Source organism: Prionailurus viverrinus, chromosome D3, assembly GCF_022837055.1.
Source record: "Prionailurus viverrinus isolate Anna chromosome D3, UM_Priviv_1.0, whole genome shotgun sequence".
In the NCBI taxonomy this organism is placed as follows: domain Eukaryota; kingdom Metazoa; phylum Chordata; class Mammalia; order Carnivora; family Felidae; genus Prionailurus; species Prionailurus viverrinus.
In genome coordinates, this window is record NC_062572.1 from 19521946 (window position 1) to 19535124 (window position 13179).

Sequence of the window (13179 nt, forward strand, 5' to 3'; positions counted from 1 at the left end):
GTGGCTGCTGCCTACAATGTTCTAGTCCTCTCCTCTCCATCCAAGCCTGTTCTCAGGAAGGACTGGTTTATTCATTCAAACTGAGGTGACTGATACAATTTTACATGTGTGACTTGTGCCAGTTGTACAGAAGACAAAACCTACATTTGGCTTGTGTCAGAGATAAAGCTCTAACAATGGATTTTCAAGCATGAGCAAATAAGTTTGAAAGAGATTTTTGGACAAGGCCTCCCCTGAACCTCTGAAAGTACACCCTGTGAAACAGAATCCTCATGTAAGACTGACTCTGCCTGCAGACAGGCAGGATGAATTGAAATCCCCTCTGGTCCCATTCAGAATTTTGGTTTCCTGAAATGTCAGCCATTTAGGAGCTAAGAAAAGAACTAATGTCTCTCTGGCTTTCCTTCCGTTTGGTCTGTTTGGTAGAGAAAACAATCCTGTGTGGATTAAAGGCCACTCAGAAGGGCAGGGCCTCCTGTATTTGGTCTTCACATCCCTGGTCCAGGTGAGAAGTTGCCCTGGGCCACTGGACCAAGGTCCAAGCTGGCAGTGGCCCAAGGATCACAGAGGAGCCTGGCAAACCAGCCTGGCTCTGAAGATGTCTTGCTTGTCTCCCTTCTCTTCTTACTTATTTTCATATTTAATCTTTAACTCTTCATTAATTAATTCGCATTTAATTCTTAACAGCATTGTGAAGTAAGAGAATGGAAATATTTCTCTATTTGAAAAATGAGAAAAGGGAGATAGCATAACCTGCTGAACTTCAAAGCCTTTCTTAGCTCTAGCCCTCCATGGGGAACCCCAGGCTACCTGCCTGCCTGTGCCGGGAACACAACCTCTGGTCTTCAACAGAGGAGTCAGGGCAAGGAGCAGAGACCCCCAGCGCATATACTCCCAGTTCTTGTTCCTCCCTCCACTGCCTTATGTGACCATCACCCCAGGGGCTACCATGGCCTGTTGGACAACCTGCCTAGGAGAGGAGGGCAAGGCAGTAGTCCTCAACAGTCTGTGGGAAGGGACCCACCAAACATTTCCATTTCCAGCTTAGCACAAAGCTTCTGGTTAAGGAGGAACACATGCAGCAGTCCCTTTGGCTGAGTTAGACATTTGTTCAGTATGGACTCTGCCAAGATGAGGCCAGGCACAGTTCCCAACCTTACAGGTCTTAAATAGTGGGAAGCCTAACCATGGTTGGGAGAGGGGGAGTTGGTTGTATAGAACCCCTCCCTTAGTAACCCAGGAAAGATGTAGTGAAGGCTAGTGACACAGTGAAGGAGAAAGGCACAGGGAAGAAATGCAGAAGGCCAACTTGGCTAACTTCAGTATTTTGTCAGGGCTGGCCAGCCCTGCCTCAAGGGACCCCAGACTGGCTGCTAGTGTTCCTGTGCCAGAGAACTCAGTGGCACAGAGGCTACAAGCAGGAGGAGGCAGGGAAAGGGAGCAGAGCTGCCAGAGTCCAGCTTCTGGTGTGAGTCCAGCAGCCCCCACTCCACCACCATGCTTCATTTCTCTTCAGTGACAAAACTCTCCACATCAAATTTTTTGCAAATTGGACATCCCATGATCCTTTTAGCAAGAGGGCAGGCATTTCTGCATCCCAAGAATAATATAAAGTTAATTTCTCACTTATTTGATACATTTCTATTTTCCTATCTTTTATTTCACTTGGTTCTATTAATGAGCTCATGTGATAGCCAGGCAGAGATTATTGGCATCAAACAGATGAGGAAACTGAGGTGCAGAGTTTGATTTACTAAGTCACATGGAGAGTTAGTGGTAAAATCAGATCCAAACACTTCACCAGCCAGAAGGGGTAGTAGTAGCTGAGGCCAGAGCTACCTAGGGATGTTTGAGAGAGTGAGTGCCCCATGCTGGGAGGTGGGGTAAATTCTGTATTTACCATTCTGTGAGATAATCTGTAGCCTTACATGGTATAAGGAGCCAGAAGGCCAGGGTTTCAGTTCTAATTCTGGTGGTCTTCTGCCATGTGAATTTAGCATGACCCACCTTTTTTGAGTCTTTGGTTTCTCATCTGTAATGTCAGAATTAAAAGGACCCAGGAATGTTTTAAGAGGAAGCTGTATGTAAATTGTATAAGATTTGTTGAGCTAAAAGTGAGGCAAAGGGCAGCAGCCGTGAGCACTGGCGCACGGCGCTGGGAGAAATTCAAAGCGTAGTCTAGAAGTAGCTAGAGAAATTTAGCTTGGAGTATAAGACCTCATTTTGTCTTTCATATGGTGGTTCCCTGAAGGGGCCCAGCACAGTTTATGTATCCCCTCCACCTCTGAGAGTTGCTTCAGCTTTTTAGTATCACAGTGACACAATGAACGTCCATGTGCTTGGTTTTATATATACATACATGTTTGTGTGTCTTTATTGAAGATTGAGGCCTAGAAATGGAAAATGCCAGGTCCCAGGGTACTCACATCTGCACCTACACTGGGTATCGCATATTTCTATCTCCTCACTTCCCCACCAACACTTAAAAAAATTTTTTTTTAATTCAGTTTTATTGTGACATAGGTAATACAAATCATGACGAGCCAAAAGAAGAGATGCATAGAATGATGTCTGGGAGGGCCCCGAGATTGAAACTTCTGTGTCATCTCCCCATGGAGTTAAGATGAGTCACCCTCCTACCATATCAATGTATAACAATACGCACTGAGTATTATTAACCGGGGACCCAGAATGCCTTATCAAGTGCTCACAGTCACCCAAGCTCTGCTGTCCAGAGTTTTATTTTTATTGGGCTTTTATTACATAGGCATGTGAATTCAGTCCCCATCCTTCTCCCCTCCCTGAAGGACACACTTAAAGTACCACCAACACTTTCAAATTGTTGAGTAACTATGGATGGCTGCAAAATATAGTTTAATTTGCCTTTCCCTAATTACTAGTGAGATTGACTTAAAAATTTTTTTTAACTTTTATTGAAGACATTTGACATGTAACATTGTATAAGTTTAAGGTGTACAGTTAGTTACTTAAATACATTTATATATTATAATATGATTACCCATGTGGGGATATTTATCATATCACATAATTATGATACAATATTATTTATATTAATTATACTATGCATTAGATCTCTATGTCTTATTTACTACTCGTTACAAGTGTAGTCATCTTTCCCCCCACCCCCACTCTTAGCCCCTGGTAACCACCATTTTACTTTCTGTTTTTACAGTCTTAAGTTCTTTAGATTCCACATATAAGTGTTATCATACAGTACTTGTCTTCCTCTGCTTGGCTTGTTTCACTTAAGCATTAGGTGCTCAGAATCCATCCATGTCACAAATGGTAGGGTATCCTCCATTCTTATGGCTGAATAATATTCCATTTTGTATATGTACCACATCTTTTTTAATATTCATCTGTTGATGGATTTGGGTTGTTTCCATAGCTTGGCTATCATGAATAATGTTGCAATAAACTTTAGAGTGATGATCTCTCATCAAAATCCTGTTTTCATTTCCTTTGGGTGTATACCCAGTAGTGGAATTGTTGGATCGATTGGTAGATCTATTTTTGAATTTTTGAGGAATCTCCATATTGTTTTCCATAGTGGTTGGACCAATTTACATCCCCACAAATAATGTGTAAGGGTATTGAACTTATTTTCACATGCTTATTGATCATTTAGGTTTCTTCTTCTCAATTGCCTGATCATAACTTCACCCATTTATCTAATAGGGTTTTTTTTTAATTTTTAAAAATATTTATTTATTTTTGAGAGAGAGACAGAGTGCAAGCTGGGGAGGGGCAGAGAAAGAGGGAGACACAGAATCCGAAGCAGGCTCCAGGCACTGAGCTGTCAGCACAGAGCCTGATGTGGGGCTTAAACACACGAACCATGAAATCATGACCTGACCCGAAGTCAGACGCTTAACCCACTGAGCCACCCAGGCACCCCTAAAATTTTCTTTAATGTTTGCTTTTTTTGAGAGAGAGAGAGAGAGAGAGAGAGAGAGAGTGCAAGTGGGGGAGGGGCAGAGAGTGAGGGAGACACAGAATCCAAAGCAGGCTCCAGACTTCGAGCTGTCAGTGCAGAGCCTGATGTGGGGCTCAAACCCAAGAACCAAGAGATCATGACCTGAGCCGAAGTTGGACACTTAACTGACTGAGCCACCCGGTGCCCCCCTAATAGGGTTTTTTTTTTTTTAATTTTTTAATTTTTTTAAGTAGGCTTCATGCCTAGCGCAGAGCCCAACGCAGGGCTTGACCTCATGATCCTGAGATCAAGACCTGAGCTGACTGAGATCAAGAGTCAGATACTTAACCAACTGAGCCACCCAGGCGTCCCAGGTTTTTTATTTTCATAAGAGCTATATACTATGGACACTAATCTTTTAGTGATTATTGATTGTATGCATTGCAGATACCTTCTCCCTGTTTGTAGCTTTTCTTCATCCTTTCTTTATGTTGTTTTCATTGGGGAAAAAAAGTTTTTAAACATTTCAATTAGTTAAGCAGCATTTTTTTTTATGGCTTTTGCTTTTGTGTTTTAAGAAAGAAATCCATCTTCGCCCTGAGATCATAAAGATATTTTCTTATATTTGCTTTTAAAAGTATTAAAATTTTTTCCACTTGTATTTTGTTCTCAATTTTGCTTTTCCATATCAAAACTCCATTTTCTTAGAATCATTTAATGAACACTCCTTCTCTTTTCTTTAGTTTGTAATGTGACCTCTACCACATAACACATTTCCATACACAGACAAGTTTGCTTCTAACCTTTTTACAAAAATTTTTTAAATGTTTATTTATTTATTTTGAGAGAAAGAGAGCACAAACAGGGGAGGGGCAGAGAGGGGGGGGGAGAGAGAATCCCAAGCAGGCTCCATGGGCTGTCCTCACAGAGCCCATTGTGGGGATGGATCTCACGAACTGTGAGATTGTGACCTGAGCCGAAATTAAGTCAGTTGCTTAACTGGCTGAGTCATGCAGGTGCCCCTGCTTCTAATCTTTATATCCCAATTGCTTTGTCTCTTTGTTCCTATACCATACTATCGTAATTACTTGGGTTTTATACTTTAGATATCTGTTAGGGAAATTTTTCACCTTCTTCAATAGGAAGAAAATTATCGTGGGTCTTCCTGACCCTTTTTCTTGTCACACAATATTTTGGATCCAAATTGTCAAATTTCATGAAAAATTCTATTGGGATTTCTAAGAGAATTGTACTTGATCTCCAAATTGATTTGGAGATACAGTAAAACCTTGGCTTGTGAGCATAATTTGTTCCGGAAATGTGCTTGTATCCAAAGCACTTGTATATCAAAGTGAATTTCCCCATAAGAAATAATGGAAACTCAGGTGATTCGTTCCACAACCCAAAAATATTCATATAAAAATTATTATAATATTGTAATATAATACAAAATAATGAAGAAAATACAAAATATAGAGAAAAATAAATTAACCTGCACTTACCTTTGAAAACCTTCATAACTGGTGTGAGGGAGACCAGAGAAAGGAGGGTTATTGTGTAGGATGACTTTCACTATCACTAACAGAATCACTGCAATCAACTGATTCAATGGAATCTTTTTCTTTTCATGTAAATTTAACAAGGAACCTATCCCAAAACACTTGCTTTTGCCTCTTTTCAAGGATTTTGTGGAAATGTGACATTGCATTGTCATTAAACAGATTCATCCCTCGCAGTGCTACAGCCTTATTCGGGTAGTGCTTTTCTACAAAATTTTGCACTGTCTCCCACATTTTACACATCTCCCTAATCTCATTTGAAGTGAGAGATTCCTCCACCTTTTTCTCCTCTTCCTCTGCAGATGAGATGCAGATGTAGACTTCTCATAAAATCTTGCAATTCCGGCCACTCGTATCCCTCATTCATACTTCTTGATGATTTCCTTCTTAACTTCCAATGTAATCATTTCCTTCTTACTGCCTTTCTTTTCACCCTTTTCCTGCATGGGGGCCATTGTATACACTTTCACGGATGTTGACTACAGTACAGTATTAATAAACTCTTGTCATATACTGTATTTAATGTAACTGGCAATAAGGCAGCAGAGGTCTGTATCTGCAGGCAGTCTGACCTAGAATGAAGCAAAGCATTCCTAAGCTTACTCTTGTATGGAAAAGCAAAGGTGCTTTGAAGTGACAAAAAATACCCTAGTGCCAATTGTGGGCACCTTCCAACATTCTGAAAAAACACTGATGTCTGCCAAACACCTTGGCCTGAGACCAAGCATCCAAACATGGGAGACAATCACCCACAATCCCAGAGAGAGAGAGAGAGAAGAACCATTGGCTCAGTTGTGATCCTGTGACATTCGGCATCATGTACTACTCATATTGCAAGACATCACTCATTTATCAAGTTAAAATTTATTAGAAATGTTTGCTCGTCTTATAGAACGCTTGCAGAACAAGTTACTCGCAATCCAGGGTTTTACTGTAATTGTGTTTTACAATATTGACTTATCCCATCCATGATCATGGCCCATCTTTTCATTGATTGGAGTCTTTTTTGTGTGTGCATATTTGTTAGATTTATTCCAAGGTACCTTCTAGCTTTTGTTGCTATTACAAATGGTATGTTTTAAAATTACTTCTTACAATAGTTTTTGCTGGCAGATAGAAACACTATTGATTTTTTATATTGATCAACAGCCTTGATGAAGTCTCATTAGTTCCATGAATACTCTAAAGAAATTATTGGGGTTTTTCTATATAGACAGTTAGTTCAACTGCAAATAATGTCAATTTATTTCTTTTTCCAGTCTTACATCTTATTGTGATCTCTAGGACCTTTAGTACAGTATTATATAGAATAGTGAGCTTGATCTTTACTGCAAAGAAAAGTCTTCTAATATTTCACCACTGAGTATGTTTGCCGTACAGTTTTGAAAACTATTTTTATTTTGTTCAATATTTAACTTTACTGAGTTAAGAAAATAGTCTTATATTTCTGGTTTGGTAAGAGTTTTCACTGTGAATGGATGTTGGGTGTTTTGTTTTTTTTTTTATGGATGTTTGAAGTTGTTTTTTTTTTTAATTTTTTTTTAACATTTATTTATTTCATGACAGAGCATGAATGGGAGAGGGTCAGAGAGAGGGAGACACAGAATCTGAAACAGGCTCCAGGCTCTGAGCTGTCAGCACAGAGCCCGACGCAGGGCTCGAACTCACAGACCATGAGATCATGACCTGAGCCGAAGTCGGCTGCTTAACCGACTGAGCCACCCAGGCGCCCCGGATGTTGGAAGTTTTAATCAAAATCATTTTCGGCATCTATTGAGATACTCCTGTAATGTTCTTTAATTTATTAATATGAATAACATTGATTTGTTATCTATTATTAAGCCATCCTTGCATTCCTGGGATGAACCCTAAATGGGTCATGATTTATATATATTTTTTATACATTGATGGATATGTTTTGCTAATATTGAGCATTTTATATCTATATTCATGAATAATATTGACCTTAAATTTTCCTTTTCATGCTCTTATATACAAATGTAAATATACTATTTTTTGAGGATTAGAGTCATTAGAATTAGAAGGAAATTTAAAAAGCATCCAGTCTGATCTCATCACCTTATGGTGTAAAAAACTGGAACTCAGAGAAAGGTAACAGCCTTTCTAAAATGAGTTAGAAACAGAGTTGGAACTAAAGTATATTTTATAAATTTCAAGTTATTTCACGCTCATGATCTCATTTTATCCTCACAATAGCTCTGTAGGGAGGGTATTGCTTATTGCTCCCATTTATGGATGGGCTAACTGAGGTCTGGAGAGATCCCATCATGAATTATATGACCCAGCAAGGCTGAAATTAGAAGCCAGGCTTCTGACTCCTAGACCTGAGCCCCCTCTCAAATTTCTTTTGTTTTATGTCCAACCCCACTGACAGATCCACTTTTCAGCCAGAAATGAAGGAAACCCTGAGACCTGTGTCCAAAATTATGACTTTCAAGAGTCCAGCAATATTTTCACAGACATTTCAAACAGATGGCCCATCTGCAGATAACCCTCAATAGGCAGGGATGAGGGCTTCATGGTCCCTAAGGATCGTCTTGGTGGAGGGACACACTCGAGGCTAGAATAACTCCAAGGTCTCCAAGAATGTCCTCTAATGCAGAAATGGGTCCAAAGCACCTAAATGTAATCTTTGTTACAGGAGCAGACCACAGGGTCCCTAAGAGAGACCCACAGAATGAGGCTGTCGGTTTCCTTTCATCCCCTTCCCCCCACCCTCTAGCCACCCCCACCCCCATATGTCTCAGCAAAGTGCTTCCTGCACCAGTGCTTTTGTTTTGCTTGTGCTATTTGTGTCTGTTTGTAACAGCTGGCCCCAGCCTGGCAGCCCCTAGCTCTGAGGATTATCCAATTATCCCATTAGCCCAGCATGTCCTTCCTTCCTCCAGAGCTATTAGCTCCCCATCTCCCTCTCCCTCTCTCCCTCTAAGGGTTGGTCCACAGCCTTCCTTGTTCCTTCCCTAGCCAAGCCTAGGGCTGGGTCAGTCCCCAGTCGTATAGACTCAGAGAATACCAGAGCTGGAAGGGATGTTTGCATCTATCTATCTGCTTCATCATTTTGCTGGGAAGGAAACTTGCCTGCCATACCCAAAGTCACATGACCCATCATGACTGCAAAGAACCAACACCCAGGTCTCTCAACTTCATGGCTACAATCTTCCTCACCACATCTGGTCAGCATGTCTTCTCAAGTGCTCACTGTGGTTAGCCCTGGGATGCAGGAGATACCATTCCCACTCCACTCTCTGGGAATCTGTGGTTGAGATTAGAATTTATGGTCTAGGTAGGGAGATAGAACATACACTGGTGAAAACTAGCACATTATCCGGGAGCTAAGTCATACTTTAGCAGAAGCAGAGATGTTACCAGAAGTAGGTGACAAACTTCTGGTGTATATAGGACAGGTACATGGTGCTACAGAAGTCAGAAGAGGGCAAAAAGGCTATTAGCAGAAGGTTCAGAAAGACCTTGTGGAGGAGACGGTTCTTCAGGTGGTTGCTGGAACATGAGAAGTATTTAAAGTAGGGGAGGTTCAGTAGGACAACACTCCTAGAAAAGGCCTCCCTGAAAGGGGAGGGGAGGGAATGGATTAAGAGGATGATGGCTGTTCAGTTTGGCTCAGTCAGGGCAAGTGGGGAGGCAAGGCTGGAGAGTAAAACCATGGCCCTTAATGCCGTACTAGAGTGAGGCTTGATCTGATACACATTTAGGGCCCACTAAATATTCTGGAGCAAGGGAGGGACATGACAGAAAGCGTGCACTTGGAGGATTAATTGGATTTCATTGGCTTAATCAATTATGACAAAAAGAGAAATGCAGAGAAGTTGGTGTGGAGTTTATTCAAGTGGGTGAGAGATGATGAGGCCTCAGCCAACACCATGACTTGGTGGGCGGTGGTTGCTGGGGCATAGAATGGATAGAACAGATTCAGAAGATGTTTGGAAGAAAAATTAGCAGGATGTAATATTTGGGAAGATAAAGTAAGGACCCCCCATTGATAGGATTAGGGAAGTTAGGAGTGGCAATAGAAAGTGGGGGGTAGAAAAGAGGAGGTGGGTAAGGATATTCTTGTGCTTCACCCTCTGGCACTCTCTCATTGGGTGAGAGCGTTTTGTAAATTTGCTTAACTTTGTGCTGGGTGAAACCTTTTCTCCCTTATGTCTGAGGCCCTCTGGCTTCTCTACCAGGTGTCACAGGCTGATCCAATAAAACACATGCTACTCCCACCAAACAGCAGTGTGCTTCAGCTGAGGTGACACTGCTGTCACCACAGGTGGTTCTGGTGGGAGGAATTCAGGCCTTGGGTATATTCCATTGATAAAACCAGGTAATCGCCTCCCACCTATATAAACTTAATTCAGGTGATCACTTTATTTTTTTTTTTATACTTTGTCACTCCCTCCTTCCAATCACCTGTCATATCCCCCATTCCTGCTTTCAGCTTTCAGGATCCTAAAACTGACAATTCTGGCCAAGAAAGATGAGCCATCCTTACCCAGCCTTGTGCCCTCGAGGTTCAGGGGAGCCTCCTCAATGGTCCACAAGGTGTCCAGGCCCCTTCTAGGCCAGTGAGCTCTCCAAATGTGCTAAAGACCCAGTCACAGGTCTCTAACTGTTGCAGCCTGAGGGCCTCAAACACGACCTAGGTATTCCACCAGTTCTGTGAGTCCCAGAACTCCAACAGGTTCTAACCAAGTCCAGCTGTGCCCTTCAGAATAGCAGGCAGCCAGCTTATTTCCTCTTCTGGTCCGCTCACCCGCTGCCACAGCACTAAGTCTTCTCCTGTTTCCAGTTTCCGGTTTCCAGACCCTCGCTGCCTCAATCACCTTCCCTCGGCCACTTGTTAGTTCTGTAAGGTGGAGCTGAGAGACTACCATCTCGTGGCAGGTACGGTCACATATGGTATTTCAGTTTGTCGACAACCAGCCATGGTGTTGAGAACAGTGAGTCTTCTGCTGTGAACTGGGGGTGAGCTCCTTCAGCCTTAGGCCCCTAGGAACTGTGAAGTAATGCCCCTTGAGGCCATAGTCACCTCTCTCTCAGGCATTTCCCATGGGGCTAGGCAGGGCTGAACTTAGCAGCTGAAATGTTCATGTTGTTCTGACACAAACTGATTGATGTCTTCTCCCTGTACATTTGCTTTTTCTAACTCATTGTAGGACTTTACACTGACTTTTTTCTCAGTTTTATCAGTTCTGGCCCCCTGATGTAATTTTGAATTCTGATTCTGTCAGCATAGACATTTACTATATCCCTTCTCTGTTCACCTCTTTGATAAGCCCCAGTTCCTCTGGATTTAAGACTTTAATAAAAATATGGGACAGGATAGGGCTCAAGACAGCAAATGATCCATAGTCCGTGCCCCCTGCCTTAGTCATTTGCCAGTTCCCACACCTACTTCCTGGGCCCGATGGACACCATAGGCTGACTTCCAGGTGCCTGGTTTAAATTCACATTTACCACATTTCTTCATCTGGTGATAGCTGGGCAAAGTCAGTAAGCAGAGTATAGAAACCAGGTAAGCAGCCTTTTCTTTTTTTTTCCCCTTCCATCTTTCTTCCCTTCTGGCCTCCTTTCTACTCTAGTATCATGAACACTGGATTCTTGAGGAATTGCTTGCCCTCTTATGTTTTCTGAACTGAGAATGCTTTTGTTACTGTACTAATAACAACCCTGGGCATTTATGTCATATCTACCTTCCAAAGCACTTTCACATTCACTATCACGTTTTATCTGAAAGTGGGCATGGCAGCTCAGAGAGTGACTTGCCCATAGAAAGGAAGTCAACAGCAAGCCCAGGGTAGAGGCTGGTGCTGAGTCCCCATTAGAGCTCAGTGGAGCAGGGTGGCAGTTGGAAGGAGCAAGCGGAGGGATTATTTGGCATTTCTGAACTAGGCAGAAAAGAGAATGAAGCTGCAATACCAAGAGATAGCCTGGGGATGACTGCAGAACTCTTGACCTGCTCTTTCTAATCTCCCTGAAGGTTCTGAAACTGACAGAACAGTTGTGACATTGCATTCTAGGCCTGAATTTTCCTAAGAGAAAACTAGATCATTTTTTAAAGTCCCATCTAACTTTAACCATTCCAAAAATCTCTGAATCTAAACCAGGCTCTGTCCCCCTCACACCCCTTCCCAACCCAACTAGAAACTGTGGGTGGATTGAGAAAGAACAGAAAGGAAAGATCAAAACTGTGACAACCCTCTGACAACATTTTAACTTGAAAATTGCCTCTGTGTAGGCAGATGTAAATCAGGCGCACATTTACTCAGCTGCTTCTTGTTCTTATCTCCCACTGAACACCTTGAAATTACAAGCCCTGGAGTTGACCGCTGGCCTTTAAAAGTCTAACACGATTTCAACTGCCTGCTTCCCCAATTGGATGAAACTTGTTCCTCCCCTGAACTCCCAGAGCTTGTGTCCCACTCATGGCCCTTACCTCCTGCTGCCCTGAAAGGCTGCATCTAGCTTCGTTTCCTTAGTTGGTTGTTGGCTCCCTGTGCACCTCTGCGTCTGCCTCCCAGGTTCAGCATTCATCAGTAGGTGCTCATTAAGTGGTTGAGAAGGGAGCATAGAGTCAGGAAATGGAGTTCAAGTTCTAGCCTGCTCTGTCCTAACCGAGCTCTTGCTGAGAACTTAGCTGGTCATTAGGTGCTAGTCTGATGGCTGATTCTGCAAAATCACACACACGTGCACACGCACGCACGTGCACACACACACACACACACACACACACACACTTCCTTTGGGCAAGGCAAAGAACTGTGGATGATTCCATGCAAAGTCTTTTCCATTGGTGGGAGAAAATCCCTCCGTCAGAGGACACTGGGTCAGTTTTACCTGTCACTTGCCCAGCCTCATGCTGACGACACCCTCCGCCTGGACTCTCTCTGCATCCAGCCCTTCTCCAAGCCTGACTGGTGGGAGGGCAGGGGGGCTTAGGGGGAAGCCCTACTGAGGTGCTCTTTCTCCTCCTCTGGCAAAAGAAAGGTCAGAGCAGAGCATCTACAATGGTACTTCCATACCTAAGCTCTGTGTTCTGTGTGTCCATCCCTCTCCTTTGAGGTTATCTGAGTCATCTGACATTCTCCTGCCCCCTCCTGGCTCTGCAACCTGACAGGGGCTGTCCCAATAGTGACAGTTACTGCTAATGATGAGTGACAGCTGCAGTGAGGGGTGCCTAGGAACAGAGGAGGGGCTGGTGTGGGGAGTAGGGAGAGGTGATAATCGGACACTCTTATAGAGCACTGTCCACTTTTCAAACTAAGTAAAGGCCTGGGAGGGAGTGGTTTGTCTTACAGCAAACCTCAGTCCCCACCTATGTAACCTCTTGCATCTCAGAGGGGTGTCACCAGGCTCAGACAGCACTTGGACCCAGCACAGGATCTCAGGGTGGTACCCACTGGAGTGGCCATGCCTGGTGCTATATGGCATGACAGGATAGGAGCTGCATTCTAGGCACAGAGTGCCATCCTGACACCTTGTTCCTTCAGCCCCAAGCATGGGGGCAGGTATTTCCCACTCTCTGGGCAATTGGCTTCTGAGAGTCCCTGGTTCCTGTTTCCCCACCACAGTTGAAAAGAAGGCCATGGTCCCAGCTCTGGGATGCTGGATTGCAGCTCTGGGATGTCACATCCCAGCCAAGTATCCAGGGGGCATCAT

General features: G+C 43.2%; 1 long non-coding RNA gene across 3 annotated transcripts in view; it reads left to right on the forward strand.

Moving 5' to 3' along the window:
* The window catches only part of LOC125149275 (uncharacterized), a 52691-nt gene that overhangs the window by 29948 nt on the left and 9564 nt on the right, over window positions 1-13179 (forward strand). The window lies entirely within an intron of this gene.